The sequence below is a fragment of the Lactuca saligna genome, chromosome 3, assembly GCF_052625555.1.
Source record: "Lactuca saligna cultivar CGN05327 chromosome 3, ASM5262555v1, whole genome shotgun sequence".
NCBI lineage: Eukaryota > Viridiplantae > Streptophyta > Magnoliopsida > Asterales > Asteraceae > Lactuca > Lactuca saligna.
The window spans coordinates 1061444-1071827 of record NC_136419.1 but is presented as its reverse complement, the minus strand read 5'-3'; the positions used below and the strand labels follow the sequence as shown (position 1 = coordinate 1071827).

The 10384-nt window shown below is 31.3% G+C and overlaps 1 pseudogene; it reads right to left on the bottom strand.

The window, feature by feature from the left end:
- Positions 1-1633: 1633 nt before the first annotated feature.
- LOC145034203 (14 kDa proline-rich protein DC2.15 pseudogene) lies at positions 1634-2325 on the bottom strand (annotated as a pseudogene).
- Between the last annotated feature and the right edge of the window lie 8059 nt (positions 2326-10384).

The following is a 10384-nucleotide window of genomic DNA, read 5'->3' as shown; positions in this document are numbered from 1 at the left end:
ATACACTTTTCTATATATATATATATATATATATATATATATATATATATATATATATATATATATATATATATTCATAATCCTGTATTTTATATAAACTCAATGTATTTACATGTTTTTTTATTAAGACAATTATTGTTTGATGATGTTATGGTTTACAAGTTTATCCATTGAAATATATATATATATATATATATATATATATATATATATATATATATATATATATATATATATATATATATATATATATATATATATATAAAAACTTAATAACATGTTTTTTTATTAAGGCAATTATTGTTTGATGATGTCATTGTTTACAAGTTTAACCATTGAAATATTTATGGTAAATATTTGACTAATTTGGAAAACGTTCAATGAAATATTTATAATTTTTATCATACTATTAGATTCTTTATTATATTTATCTTTTACCTTTCATCACCGCATTGCTTCTTATCTTTATCATAGCTTTTGATTTACTCACTTAAAAGAAAAAAATCAACAAATAGAGAGAAAATAAAAGAAAAGAGAGAGGGAATCAATAGGACATGGTGGGGTCTCAATGTCTCTGGATCATCCTAGGCTGTGCGGTGTTGCAAGAGGACCGTTGTGCCACATCAGCTCCAACGCATGGTGTGGGATAGGGATGTGATTTAGAACTAGAAAACCGGACCGGAACCGGAACCGTTATAACCAAAAAATACAAAACCGGTTTCAATTTCCGGTTTAAAAATTGGCTTTATCCGGGTTCCGGGTAATCTGGGTTTGGGTCCATCGGGTCCGCGTAAACCGGGTCTAAAACCGGAACCGATGTTAGGAACCGGAACCACTTTTAGGGCCAAAACCGGTTTTTGTGAAACATTTAAAAAATACATATCTCATTCGTTTCAACTCGGATTGATATGCAGTTTTTTCCAACGTATAGTTTAAAGTTTGTACATGATTTTAAACTATAAATTTGTCATTTTTAGTTTTATAGTCATTAACTTACAGTCCCTCAAAGTCGAGATATCAAAACTGAAAGTTTTTAGTTTTTCATTTTTTTTTCTGTGAAAGTTTTAAAACATGCATATTTAATTCATTTGAAGTCAGATTGACATGTGTTTTTTTCAAAATTGTATTTTACAGTTTGTATATGAGTTTTAGATTATAATTTTGTCATTTTTTGTTTAATATTCAATGATTTACAGTCTCTTGAAGTCGGAATATCAAAACTGAAAATTTTCAACTATTCAGCTATTTGTTTTTATACTTTATATTATGTGAAAATGTTAACACATGCATATCTCATTTGTTAAAGTCGGATTGACATGCAATTTTTTTTAGAGTGTGGTTTAGAGTTTTTACATGATTTTAGACTATAATTTAGTCAATTTTGGTTTTATATTCAATAAGTTACAGACCCCGAAATATGGGATATCAATATGAAAATTTTCAAAGTTCGACCCACTAAGTAGTAAGTAATTATCAAAAAATTCTGATTTTTCTTGTTCTAAACTTACTTTATCCGATTCCAACCTACCCACTTTGACGTTTCCCGATTTTCCGGTTCTAGATTATGTACTTGTTGAAATCGGATCGACACATATGATAAGATTTGATGTTGGAATTTCAAAATACATGCATATTTATTGAAAATGTTAATTTTTATTTTGAATCACAATAAAACCCTAGTCACAATATGATTGGATATCCAAAATACAAGAGAAGGTGACGAACCTCCTACTGAAATGAATACCCTTAACATAATAAAATACTCAACTCTAAGAGAGAAACACACCAAACCAAATAAGATCAAAAAGCATAAAACCAACTCTTTGAAGATATATAAAAATAATCAAGCATCTCTATGCACATTGAAAGCCCTTTGGGACATTCTTTCCACATACATTAAGCAACAAGCTCAAGGAGACTGGCACATTAAGGTTTATACCCAAGACATTTGCTTTAATGGCGGTGCAGAGGCAAACTGCAGCCTCAAGATCGATAAGGTTCCCAAGGAGGCTGCAGCATGGAGTGGTTGCTGGTGTACCGACAACTAGGTGAACCAAGTCATTGAGCACGTTTGCACACACACCTAGCTTAAGTGTGTCTTTAGGACATGTGGCTTTGTGGTGGTGATGTTTATGTGGCTTAGGGGCCTTTGGTGGTGGTGGGCAAGAGGTTGATGTTACTAGAGTAAAGAAGAGAAGGTTAAGGGTGATGAGGAAGAAAGCAGTTGTTGCCAATCCCCTTGAAGCCATTTTGAAATGCTTTGAGGATGCGAAGGGAAAACTAACTCGAGAAATGGTGATTTGTTTTGGTGTATGGAACTAGTGAAGTGAGTTAGTGTATTTATAGATAGATATCATGAATAGTGTTATGTAGCTTTTTCATTGCCAAGTCCTTAGGCTAACCAGCCTTCTTCTTTTCATATAATATATTAGGCTATTTTTAATAAATGGATCGGCAATCAATTTTATATTTATTGTATGACGCAAAAATAAAATCTTTAAGAGATACAAATGAGAAAACCAAGCGCCCCATTTGCTGTAGTGTTTTTTATTTTTGTTCGTATTGTTTTCATCTTTATCATCATATCAATTAAATTGGACTAATAGTCAAATATTTATATCTTCTCGTACCATATATAATACCTTATTTTGCAACAAGTTCAAAAAAACTTTTTCCAAAACGCTCACAGTTGAATTAATTAGAGGAATCAAAATGCAATACTTTTAAGTTGCCAAAATTACAGCATAACTACTTCGCGAGTAAAATCATATCGAGCACATATAAAATCTTCACCTTGTAAGAATTGAAACTATAACATAAAGCGAATTTTTTGTTCCCTAAGGGCACGTATAGAAATCATTGATTGAATTATTAATTATGAGGAACATTAACATAATTAAATGTGATAAACATTAATTATGATAATGTTATGCATGACTAATTTCTATTAAATTTAATTATTATAATATTTGTTATAATTAATAGTTCATATATGTGTCTTTTAGGATACATATTAGAAAGTGGTGATAAATATATTTGAATTACTAAAAGTTAATAATCCCTGCTACTTAAGAATGCACACAAAAGTTAAAGTCAAAGTAAGAAAAACATTACTAAATAGTAACAAGAAATGGAGAAATCTTGGAGAGATCCATGTGCGTTGTCACGGGTGAGTTTATATGGTGTTGCACCTTGTATGGCTAAGAAGTTCACATTATGTTTCAATTAAAAATTGTATTTTTATAGAAAATTATTCTACGTGTTTTTATTTATAGTTTTAGGAAAAGTATATTTTATATATATATATATATATATATATATATATATATATATATATATATATATATAAAATTAAAATTTCATGTAATATGTGTCCTTTATACGGTTATACCACACCTTTACTAAAATATATCCTTGTTTATTTTCAAATTGAAATTGAAATAAGTAATAGATAATACACATTTTAATTGCAGATCATAAAAATGAAGCCACAAATAAAAAAAATAAAAAATTGAAACCAAAATAAAATTTGCAATGAGGATAACAAAGAAAATTGTAGAGAGCCATGTGGACAGATTGTGCATCTTAAGAATAACATGGACATGAGTGTACGCGAAAGCTGTCAGCTAAACGTGTATGCATGGTTTGGATTTTCTTCCCTCAACTTGATATTTTTGGGTCGCCGGTTATATCTGCCAAGCGCCGATTTAGGAAAAAAAATATTAATAAGTGAAATAAATACCCAATATCGATTTATAAAAATGAACATGATACTACGTCTAATAAGCAAAAGTAATATTATTGTTACCGTTCAAACAATTCAACAAATGATTCAAAGAATTACAATTTTACAGAATAATAAATACAAACGAAAATAAAAACAAAATGGTTCATACAATCAAAATGATCGACTATCGAACATGAGACTTTATTGATTTTGCTCAAAAGCTTACATTTTACAGGTTACACGAGTTCAACAGATGTTGTAACGTTCTAAATTTCAAACCAAAATTTTTAATTAAAAACAAAAGCAATCGTTCCAATTTTTTGAAGATAGATAAATAACCAATTGTTTTTAGTTGACAATCCATAACCAAATCAGCGTAACAATAGATAGTAATCAAAAGTGTAGAAGTCTCCAAACCATTCCATGGATGCGATACATTCAAACCACGCCCTCCTCATTTAATGTAAGAACAATAATAAAACATTCAAACTTAATTAATAAGTACAAAATTTAGTTAGTTTTCCAAAATATCACAGTGATAATCATACATATCAACAATGGGCTTGTGGACTATATCATCGTCATCCCGTGGGTCTGTTTAGCTCACGGCTCCATGTCGGTCTTGCTATCATCCTTGCGGGTATTTTCGCGTATCTAAGCCAGAATAGGAGTTTAGATATGAAGTGAGGTTATGACTCATTCATTGATATGATCATAAGAGTGGGGAGTTAGTGATGACTTGTCAGGAAGTCAAGTGAGAGGCAGAAGCTCTTATAGGCCATAATTTTCCAGATTGGGGATTTGTTGAGTTGTTATGGTTAAGATGTTTAGAGTGCTCGCTTCAGTGTGGGATGGTAGTGCTCATAGTCAAAGGGACTAAGGGTTGGTTATATCAGGAAGGTGATCATCATTCTTAGAGTAAGATTTTTGACATTTTGGGACAAAGATTTTTCAGTCTTGTGAAGTTTATCATTTGGGTTGGATGGTGGTTGCTAATGGGTTATGAACACTACAACATTCCTATGGTCTACATGTAACCCTAATGCTTTTATCTAGGTTTTTCTCAAGTTATACATGCAATTCTAATTTTTCCAAAGCATGGACCTTAACTAGCATACAAGTTTCGAGATTTATAGCATAAAACAAAGATAGATGAATACCTTTTCCTTGTAGCTTGTTGATCTTGAACTTCAAGAGCTTTATGCCTCAATTGTTGCAGCTCTAATGAGTCACAAACACCAAGTAGCAATTGGAAGAATATGAGAGAGGTGGGAAGCCTTTAAAAATCGGCTAGGGTTTCCTCTAAGGATGTAGCGGCAGATTTTAGGCACCCCATGGGTTCCTTATATAGCTGAGCTACTAGGGTTTCAAGTAAACCCCTAATCTAATTGCTTAAACCTTAAGCAGTCCAGTAGATCCATCCAGAAGGCCCCCTTGGACGAAATCTATGTGGGCTACCCATAGAATTTCGTCCGCCCTTTCCTATGGATCCATAAGCCCAACTTGCAACTATCACATAATTGCAATATCAATCCCTATAATTTAATTAGTCTCTTTTGATCACTAAATTAATTCCAAATTAATATATATTAATAAATCAAAATTAACCTCTTTCTTCATAATTCATCCTATCAAATTGCTATGGTGAAAGCAACCCAAAAGAACCATGCTACTATCGGGTCAAGTACATCCTAATTAAAGTTATGGGCTTAGACACCTAATCCAACAGTTGCGGTGTCGGAATTCCTGGTTTTGGGTGGTTTTACAAGGAAGTTGAGTGAACTATTGGTAGTGAAGAAGGTAATGGTTGCAAGATGTGTAACTTCATATGGTTGGGTTTGAAATGAAGATGTTATCTAGATTTCGAGTGGCCTCATGAACCCCCTTTGTTTTATACGATGAATTATTAATGATTGGAAAAGTTATAAAGGATAGCAAAAGGGTTGTCTTTTACAATTAAGGTCAATTATTATCTTGTAACTAAAGGTAGTATCAGTACCACTTAGCTCATTGTGTGGATTACCTTATCAGACTTTCAGGTGAGTTCTCATTTACTTACTTATTATATGGACTATGTGTTAGATATATCAACTAGCATATCTTCTATGTATAATTTATGTGATTATTATGTGATGTCTATGTGTATGATGAGAAATACGTATGATATGTATAATGGGTGAGTTTTATGATTACTCACTAAGCCTTAGGCTTACAACTGCTGCTTGATGTTTAAGTTGCAAGTCCTTCAAGTTCAAAGGGAAAGAAGCTGGCTTGATTGAGACATTTGGACGTTCTCTGGGCCATCACATCCATTTATGTTTTGATTTCAAACAAGAACTTAGTTTTGGTGGTTGACGATATTTTTTTGACACTACGTTTTTTGTTGTTATGGATGGAACCCCTATTTTTGGTAATGTCATACTTTCATTTGGAAAGTTTTAAAAGTGGATTTTGGTATGTTACAAGTTGGTATCAGATCAATGATTTGAGAGAATTAAACATACTTCCTAGTGTGTGTTTAGACTCAAACCATTACTGAGTTTCAGAAAAAAGTTGTTTTTATAAGTAAAAATTAAGTAAAATGACCACTTTTGAAAATATAATTAAGGGAAATTACATATGCCACAAAGAAGAGAATGCAGATCGTACAATCATCTGAGCTCCATGGTTAGTCAATAGGTTTTAGTGATATGTTATATGATGAAACTTACTTACTTGGTTATATGATGACTATATGCAATCAATATATGCTTATATGTGATGATCTAATTGTCCTTCTAGACAATTTGTGATTCGTATTTCACAACTATTGCATGACTATAGTTATATAGGATCATAAATCTTTATTTGTCCTTACTTCCCATTCCTTGTTTAGTTGTAGTCTTAGGGTAGAATCAATCTTTCAAATGACTATCTAGCTTGTATAGTTATGTGTAGTTGTATATATAAATTATAAGTTATCGGGTTGAATGGTAGATTCCAATAGGGAAAGGGGTGACATAGTTTATGAATATGCATGTAAGTAATAATTACCAAAAACATAGTAAGTAAGGAAACATTCGGTGATCTTGAGAAGAAACCATGTATAGGTGTAGAAGATGGTATGTACCCATATCATCGGAAGCACGAGATAGGTGATTGGATCTAGAAGAATAGAGAAGGAGACTAAAGATCTAGTGGATGGTATAAGAAACAAAATACTATCTAAAGAAAAAAAGTAAAAGGTAGTCATCTCTAATGTTAAATGAATAAAGTGTTTCGGTTATGGTTACCAATAGAGGAGGACCTAGATCTGGATCTAGGAGACCTGAGGATGCTGACAATCCAGATTTTAAGGAGTTGGTCGCTAATGAGGTTAGGGATGTTGTTCAATAGCTACTCACTGAATTGTTCAGTCAAATGAAGACTGAGTTGCTGGAGACTGTAACAGAGAGGATTGCTTAGGCTACACAGGGACTTGACATAGGGAATTCTCAGGGAGCGAGTTATCAAGATTTCTTCTAATATCGTCCACCGTAGTTTAAGGGAAAGAAGGACCGCATTACTAGTATGAGGTGGATTTTGAATTCGAGGATGCCTTCCTCACTAGTTACTGTCCTAGGGAGGCCAGGTTTCGGTACAACATGAGCCTTCTGAGATATGTAGCCAAGGACTAGTGGAAGCTTGTTGGTATCATTCCTTCAACTATCGAGGTTGCAGTTATGACATGGGATAAGGTCAAGAAGTTGTTCAAGAAGGAGTTTGTTCCAGTTATGGAGGCCCGACAACTTTGATATATGCTAAATCATACATGTTTTATAGACATTTTATTGGTATTTTTATATTTAAAATAGGAAAAAGGATGCTTAATTCCTTTATATTTATATTTTGTAAGTAAAATGTGCATGTTGATGAAAAATACCTAAATCAAGCTAAAATGGAGCTAAGTTGATGAGTTGGAGCAAAACAGGAAAATGCTTGCAAAATTATAAATTTGCGGATGGACCCTTCTTCTGTATTTGAGCCATATCTTCCAATTCGGAACTCCAATTGACGAAGTTAAATAAAATTTTCTATTAACTTGTCTAAGCTAGAAAACTGAGTTAAGTGTGTATGAAATGGTGACAAGTGGAAGACTATGTCCATAGGTTAAACATAATAAAGTTAAGATTAATATTTGTGATTGATCTAATAAACATTAACAATTTGAGAGGTTTCTACTAACCCTGGGACCGATCATACCAATTGATTTTATCATAATACAACATAATTGACTGACTTTAGGAGAGCTATCATTGATGGTAGAGAACCTAGAATCATAAAATTAATGAAATTAGCATGGAGTTAATCACTTTGGGAATTAGTGGACAACTTGCCAACATCAATTTAAGGACATTAATTAATTGAACTAGAACATCTTGGATAAAAATATGATTACCTTCATATTATGTTATCTATGAAATTAGCCATGGTTGTAATTGTTATTTGATTATTTATTAGCTTATTTGTTTCTTAGTTTATTTAATTGACAGTTATTCCCCTTTAATTGTTTTCTTTTGAGATTGTTTAATAAAAGATACTAATATGTTAGAACATTTCTATTACCCATGTATTCCGCATCCTGACTTACCTAAGCTATACTATTGATAATCAGGTACACTGTGTGGTGTTGATAATCCGTTTGGTTTGTTAGGGATTATAAATGTGAAACTAGATATGTATTTTCAAGTTAATATTTTTATGTCATCAAGTTTTTGGCACCATTATCGGAGATATTTCCAATTTCTATTACCAAATGGAATGATTTTCATGTATAATTTATAGACTATCTTTTACACATTTGGTTTTTGGCACCGTTTCTAGGGAATTAATTTCATCTAACATTGTTATATCTAATTATCTATCAAATGATCCTTTCTGAAAAGAAATTTATTGCTTTTCATGTGATTTTTATTTTTTTCGTTGACAACATGTCTCTTTTTAGAAGGGTATTTTGTTGTTTTATTGTGCAGGATTTGAAGTAATTCAAGTGTGGGGTTATAATCGAAGAAATCTAATAAAAAAAGTGAAAGAATTTTTTAGATGAAATTCGTGTCACAACTACATTAATTACAATGCGAATTAATCCTTTTAACTGCAAGTCAGGACATGATCTCTCAATCGCATCGTGAATTTCAAACAGAAGCAACAAAATGCTAGATTTGTTTTCGTGCACATGTTTTCTAAATTTAAGCTATTAGAGAATTCTTGCCCTGATTAGTTTACTAATTTGGTGACTTTTCCAATTCAATCCATGAGACATACTATAACGATGTGTATCGTGCTGGTTAAACTGAAGATCAAGCTCTAGCTACTCTTGACGGGTTTAGTTATATTTTTTCTACTTATTAGTTAATGGTGTGAAGAAACCATAGGAAACAGCTTAACGGATCCTGAGACCTCGAAAGACAACGACAACAACAAAACTTCTTTTTTTGATGAGGATGTTTATATTTTTATCTTTTTTATATTTTGTTTAGTATTTGAACTTATATAGTATTTTGGTGTGCTTTAAATTTACTTTGCACAAGAATTCTCTTGCATGTTTAGATATTTGCAGATATATTAGCCTTCACAAGTTGCATTGAGTTCAACTATTATGATCCAGTGCCGTTATGTGATGAATATATTTTAAAGGTGTTACATTATCTAAGTGTGGGTTCAATTACCTCGAAAAAGAAGGAATTCACGAGTGCATTTAAAGAACCTACAAGAGAAAGGAATCAATGCCTGATCAGGATAAGCCTCCCCAACATTTTTTTTCAAAATAAAGATGGTATATGTTACAAACTCGTGTCGAGATTCAAAGTTCACGTAGAGAAAAGTGCCAAAACACATAAATTTCGTTTACAACCAGAAGTTGTGTCGTGGCCGTCTAAATCGCGGCTTGACCCTTCATCAAAAGCACGAAGAAATTCCCAACCATCAATAATATTCACTTTTCATGTTCCTAGCTAACCACAAGCAATACGATGCAACTTCCACTTCAAGAATGCATTATGGATCCCTAATAAGAGCGAAAAAGACATGAAATTCCAATTCAAACTTACAATATCAACCAAGAACCAACAATTATGAAGAAACACACTTGAGTTGGATTCAATCTTGACACTATCCTAGGGGAGTATGTTTTTTTTTTCTCCCTTATTTTTTTATTTATTAAGTACACAACGAGGGCTTTGTATGATTTAAGTGCGGGTTGTGAGGTTATATATATATATATATATATATATATATATATATATATATATATATATATATATATATATATATATATATATATATATATATATATATATATATATATATATATGATTAAAAGTTTCAAAAGGCTATATAGATAAAATTTAGCTGCAAATAAAAAACTAATTAAATGATGTTAATGAAGTTATGTAGGATAATATGAAATAAATCGTAAGATTTTATGGATATGTTATAGTAATATATCCGTGTCTTTCCTATTTTAATGAAATCATAAAACAAAAATATGAACTTTTGTGATATATATATATATATATATATATATATATATATATATATATATATATATATATATATATATATATATATATATATATATATATATATATATATATATATTCCATTGTTTGCTAAAATGTACCCCTTCTTGAAAAATAT